The following is a 6,618-nucleotide window of genomic DNA, read 5'->3' as shown; positions in this document are numbered from 1 at the left end:
GCGTTCTCGACCACCGAGGAGGGGAAGTCACGGTCCTTGAAAAACGATGGTTTTATGAATGAGGGAATGAAAGCGCGGTATAGTAAACATAGAGTGTTTGTGAGTGAGTTGGTAAAGAGAATCATGATTCAATATCTCACAGCAGAATGTGGTGAAATCCATCAGGAACAGGTCTAACTGGAGGTGACAACTCCTGTCAGTCATTGATATTAATACCTCAAAAGTCATTACCATTGGCTTTGGTAGTAGATGCCAGAAGATTAAGGTAATTTCAATAGTGGCAAGAATGCAACCTCACCAAATGTGGTATTTTCATTTGTATGTTTACGTCAGTCAAGTTTATTATGCAGACTCAACAGAGTTGCAGCAATATTTTGAAGAACAAAGCCAAACAATTTAGATTTCTTAAAAAAAGGGCATGATATTAAGCTGTGAAGAGAGACATTGGCAATAGTCCCTACTGTTGTGTGAAATACATGGTCAAGTAGAAGTCAACCCTCTTTAGAAGCAATCAAGAAACGGAGGAACCCAAAACTGAGAGCTTTCATGGTGTGATACCTGACTTTTGAAATGGGACTCAGTAACAGAGATGGTAAACCCAAATCTAGAATGATCAGAAAGGGAAAGCTATTGCAAATGTGAGCTCAAGTTTAAAGCCAAATGCTTTGACAATTTGGTACATGGGGATAGAAGTAACCCATTCACCATCTATCCTGGTCCATCAAAGTCAACACTACAGTCAAGAAAGCACACCAACACCTCTACTTTCTCAGAAGGCTAAGGAAATTTGGCATATCCACAATCACTTTTTACCAATTTTTATAGATGCACCATAGAAAGCATCCTATCTGGATGCTTCACAGCTTGGTATGGGAACTGCTCTTCTCAATACCAAAAGAGGATGTGATGGAAGTGGGTACAGTTACAACACTTATAAAGCATCTAGACAGGTATATGAATAGGAAGGGTTTAGAGGGATATGGGCCAAATGCTGGTAAATGGGCTTAGATTAAATTAGGATATCTGGTCAGCATGGAGAAGTTCATAGAATCATAGAATCCCTGTAGTGTGGAAACAGGCCATTCGGCCCAACACTGGACCTCAGACATCCCACCCAGACCCATCGCTATAACCTACCTAATCTACACATCCCTGAACACTTGGGCAATTTAACATGACCAATCCACCCCGAAGGGTCTGTTTCTATACATAACTGTATATTAGAATTTATCTTTCTCTGCACCTTCTCTGTTGCTACAACACTATATTCTGCATTCTGTCCTATTACCCTGTTGTACTTATGTAAGGTATGCTTTGCCTGGATAGCAAGCAAAACAATACTTTTCACTGTATCTTGGAACATGTGACAATAATAATTCAAATCAAACCAAAACAAATGTTATGTTTTTAGAGTTGAGGAAATTAAGATAGATACATTGAAAACAGCGAAGGATTTTTGATAGAGTAAATGAGAAGAATTTTTTTCCACAGGTGGGCATTTTGATAACTAGAAGATAATTTAAGATGATAGGCAAAATAACTATTAATCAAATAAGGAAAAAAAAATCTATCATGCAGTGACTGGTTATAACCTGGAGTACATTGCCTGGAATGGTGATGGAAGTAAAATTCAGTAATAACTTCCAAAAGGTGTTGAGATAAACATTTGAAGGGGAAAACACTAAAGGTCAATAAGGAAGGAGTAGAATGGAACAAACAGGGAAGCTCTTTAACAATGAGTCAAATGGAAATGCAAACCATTAGGGGCCAGAAATGTCTAGAGTTCAACCTATACATTTGGGAGAACAGTGGAATTTTTGAGGTTGCCCTTTTCTTACACATTGCAACATTGCAGCTGATGTGCCTGACTTTAAATGAATAATCGCAATAACGCTTCTGGATATAATTGAGGAAGGCTATGATCCCTGAATGAAATGAGGCCATTCAGACCATTCATGACAGCTTTCTGTGCAGCAGGCCAGTCCCATTCTCCTGCTCTATTCCCAGTATTTTCCTCCCTCAAGTGCTCATCTAATTTCCTTTTGATATCATTGACCACCTGCTCTTCCATCACCTCTATAGGCAATTAGTTCTGGATCATTAACACTCTTTGTCCCATCCTCCATGATCTGTTACCAGTGGGTCTGGGTGGGATACTCTTCTGAGGGCCAGTGGTCTCTTGATGGGCTGAATGGCCTCTACCTACACTGTAGGGATTCTATGGTGCTATGAGATGGCATACATTCAAGGCTATGGCCAAGAGCTGGAAAGTGGGACTACTGTAAATTTAGAATAATTTTTGTCAGTGCATATTTAATGGGCTGAAGAGCCTCTTTGAAACTGTATGATTCTATGATACATATCAAATGACTCTCAATCATGACAGGTGTATCTCAATATCTCAATCTGTATCTCAATAAAACCTGATGATGCAGAATTTCTTTGAAAGTCGGTCCATTCAATTGTACAAACAGCCTTTAAATGAATATCAGATTTTTAAAATAATTCCTCAGTAAAAGAAACTAACCCAACCCAAAGTTGATCCGCTGGAAAAGTCCACAATCCCACCTTGTCACCAAATTTGAGGTCAAGGCGCCATTAAAACTAAAGCCTCAACACAGAGACACCCTTAATTTTCTACACAACACAGTATTTAAATTAATACAAGATAGTTAACAAAAGTACTTTTTTCACAATAACTGATGCACACTTCCACACAAGAAAATCCAGCACCCTAAATACTTTCTCCGAGTGGTCTGTGGTGGTGAGATACAGTACACAGCATTCTCATGGTTTCACTGAGCTGTTGGAAAGTTGCTGCTGAGGGAGAGACTGAAGCCTGTGTAGGATGAGCTTGGAGATGGTCTTGATCAAGGGTGCAATTTAGGATAAACTATAGTCGCTCTAGAAAATAGGGTTGAGTTGGGGTCAAAATAGGACAGGGAACTGCCTCACCTGATCTCATTCATGTTGAATTAACTGAGGGCGTCATTTCTTTCCAATACTAATTATTGCCAAATATGAAGCAACAACTGGCCAGAGTGGAAACTGTCCTGACATTGTCCATTTATACCTATGGTTCGAATGGGGAGCTCTAACAAGAAGCAGCAGGGGTGAATCGTATAGATGCGTTTAAGGAGAAACTGGACACGAGTACCAGAGAGCCATGAAATGGAAGAAGGAATCATTTACATAAATGCGATTTACATAAATGATCTGGATATGAATGTACAAGGCATGATTAGTAAATTTGCGGATGATACAAAATTAGGAGGCATCATTGATAGTGAAGATGGTTATCAAAAATTACAGAAGGATCTTGATCAGATGTGGACGTGGGCTGAGGATTGTCAAATGCAATTCAATCCAGATAAGTATGAGGTGTTGCACTTTGGAAAGTCAAACCAGGTTGAACTTATACAGTAAATGGTAAGGTTCCGAGGAAACAGAGGGACCTAGGAGTACAAGTACATCGTTCGTTGAAAGTGGTGTCACAGGTGGACAGGGTGATGAAGAAGGCATTTAGCATGCTGGCCTCCATCGGTCGAGGCATTCAGTATAGGAGTTAGGACGTTATATTACAGTTGTATGAGTCTTTGGTGAGGCCACACTTGGAGTATTGTGCACAGTTTTGGTCACTCTGTTATAGGAAAGACATAGTTAAACTGGAAAGTGTGCGAAGATGGTTTACGAGGATGTTGCCAGGACTAGTAGGCCTGAGTTATAGGGAAAGGTTGGCCAGGATAGGACTTTTTCCCTTGGAACATAGGAGAAGGAGGGGTGACCTTATTGAGGTGTATAAAATCATTAGGGCCATAGAAAGGATGAATGCATACAGTCCTTTCCCAGGGATGGGGAATTGGAAACTCGAGGGCATAGATTTAAGGTGCGAGAGGAAAGACTTAAGAAGGACCTGAGGGGAAACTTCTTCAAACAGGGAGTGGTGCATATGTGGAATGGGCTGACAGAAAAAGTGGTTGAGGCAGGTACAAAAGCAACGTTTAAAAAACATTTGGAAAGGTACTTGGATAGGAAGGGTTTAAAAGGATATGGACCAAATGCAGGCAATTGGAACTAGCTGAGTGGGCACCATGGTCAGCATGGACCAGTTTGGGCCAAAGGACCTGTTTCCATGCTGCGTTACTCTATGACTGTATGATTACTGAAACTGAAATGTTAACTCTGCTTTCTCTCCACAGATGCTGCCAGACCTGCCGAGTTTCTCCAGCAATTTCTGTTTTTGTTACAAGGAATATGATGGGGTTAGACAAAGCGGGGGTGACAGGAAGCTTCAATGGGTTGCATGGCTGAATGGCCTGTTTCAGTGTGGTGTATTCTAGGTATATATATTTACTGTGATATTGTATTGGCCATGACTCTGGTGATGAAGATTTAGGCTGCCAAATGCTTTTCATTGAGACTGGGGCTAATGATGGTCCCAGATCCCTCAGTAAGTTTTCACAAGTTGGGCATCCTTATTAGCATCGGAACAAGTGGCTTCCCTTTCGCAGAGTGTAATGCAGGACTTCCCAAAGTATGGAGTCAGAACTCTAAGGGGAATTGGTGAGCTGAAATTTTAGGCAGCAATATGGAGTTATAAAGGCTGTGGTCCTGATCTAACAGACAGGATACCACTTTTCTACACCCTCCATCATCCCACTCTCATAGATTGCACCCCATCATACCCAATTCTCACAAGCTCTCCACAGCCCCATCTCTCTGATTCCCCAAACTCCCTTCTCACAGGACCCTTCCTCAACCCATGTCACTGATACCACCCCTCCCAAACCCTCTCTCTCAGGTATGTCTCAACTTCCCTCTTACGGGTCCCTCCCAACACCTCACTCATATGTTCCCCCAACCCCTCTGTCACGGGTTCCCCCAGTCACTCTTCACAGGTTCTCCCATCCCACACCCCATTCTCTCACAACATCTCCACTTTATGGCTTCCATTGTGTACTTGCATCAATTTAAAAGCCTCAAAAATGGGTTACCATGGAACAGGAGTTTGGGAAGGTGCAATGTATTATTTTGATAAATGGTTGGCAGTTTTATTAAGGGTGTGGGTACAGTAACAGGGGGAAGGGTAGTGAACAGAGATCAGACTGCTGCCCTCAGGCATTTGAACTGTTTTCCAATTTCTTCCCAAGAATTGTGATGCCACCTGTGAGAATTCTCAACTAGCCTTTCACCAGATCAAAAGGAAAAGACTGGGCTGATTGAACCGAAATAATAATTTAAAACCGGGAACATTATGTTGGTACCACCCAACCACAGTGAACCAGCTAGTTGCAGGGGACATACAGTGGGAGACACAGTCATCATCCTGTTTATGATCCTACTGGCTTTTCCTATAATTCTGAGCAATGTCCTGAGTCTAGTTGTATTTTTACGTTCCAAGAATTTAACCCAAACTCCTCAAAGTTATCTGAAAGCCTCCCTAGCCCTGGTGGATCTCAGTGTTGGTATGCTGGTGGTCCCTGATTCCGTCCACAGTCAGATCACATTAGGTATTAGAGGGAGCCCTGGTAAGGTGAGAAAGCCTGAGGGGACACTTCCCATTTTCCAGCCTTGTCTGCTGACTGGACCCCATTCGCCAGCTGCACTTTTACCCCCATCACCACAATTTTCCTGCTGTACATCTAGAGGAGCATCACAATGCTGGAGCCCTTGCACAAGAATTTGCTTATCACAATGAGGACAGTGTGCTCCCTGGTCACCTTGTCTTGGGGCTTAGTTTCTTCATGCCAGTGGTCTCTGGGGATGGCATTGTCCTCCAGTGTAGTCCTTCCCCTAAGTTGTGCATCTATATATTCAGTAGAAAGCCCCAGATCTTGGCTTAGAAGATCATATTCCTCTTCTCCACCTTCGATATCTTCCTCCTGGGTGGGACAGTGGTCACCAAAGTGCTGACCTTCTCCTCTATCCATCAGTACTGCAGACCTAGAAAGCTTTTAGCTGAATCTGAATGCACTTCTCAGCCCCTCAGCATTACCCAGCCAAATATCTGCTTTTCAGACATCACTGCGGCTAAAGACATTGCCTTGTTCCACCGTGCTGTTTTTTTTTTCCTTTATTCATTTTCAGGATGAGGGCATCACTGGCTCGGCAGCATTTATTGCCCATCCCTAAGTGCCCAGAGAGCAGTTAAGAGTTAACCGCATTGCTATGGACCTGGAGTCACATGAAGGCCAGACCAGGTAAGGGTGGCAGTTTCCTTCCCTAAAGGACATTAGTGAGCCAGATGGATTTTTCCTGACAATCGGCAATGGATTCACGGACATCATTAGATTCTTAATTCCAGACGTTTATTGAATTCAAATTCCACCATCTGCCATGGCGGGATTTGAACTTGGGACCCCAGAACATTATCTGGGTCTCTTGATTAACATTCCAGCAATAATACCACTAGGCCATCGCCTCCCCGTGGTGGTGCTGCGGAATGCACTGATGCAAGTTTTCCTGCTACACCTTCTGGATCCTGAATTCCAACAGTGACTGCATCCGCGAACACAGATCCCGCCACAGGTTTCAGGAGCTGTCCACTGTCCTGGTGCTGAAACCCAGGCACAGCACAGAGAAAACAAGGCGTAGAGCTGGATGAACACAGCAGGCCAA

At 42.9% G+C, this 6,618-nt stretch overlaps 1 pseudogene; it reads left to right on the top strand.

The window, feature by feature from the left end:
- Window positions 1-5,254: 5,254 nt before the first annotated feature.
- On the top strand, window positions 5,255-6,054 carry LOC109918606 (annotated as a pseudogene).
- Window positions 6,055-6,618: the final 564 nt, after the last annotated feature.

Source organism: Rhincodon typus, unplaced genomic scaffold (assembly GCF_021869965.1).
Source record: "Rhincodon typus isolate 14 unplaced genomic scaffold, sRhiTyp1.1 hic_rhity00012554, whole genome shotgun sequence".
Classification (NCBI taxonomy): domain Eukaryota; kingdom Metazoa; phylum Chordata; class Chondrichthyes; order Orectolobiformes; family Rhincodontidae; genus Rhincodon; species Rhincodon typus.
This window is presented reverse-complemented; position numbering and strand designations above follow the sequence as displayed.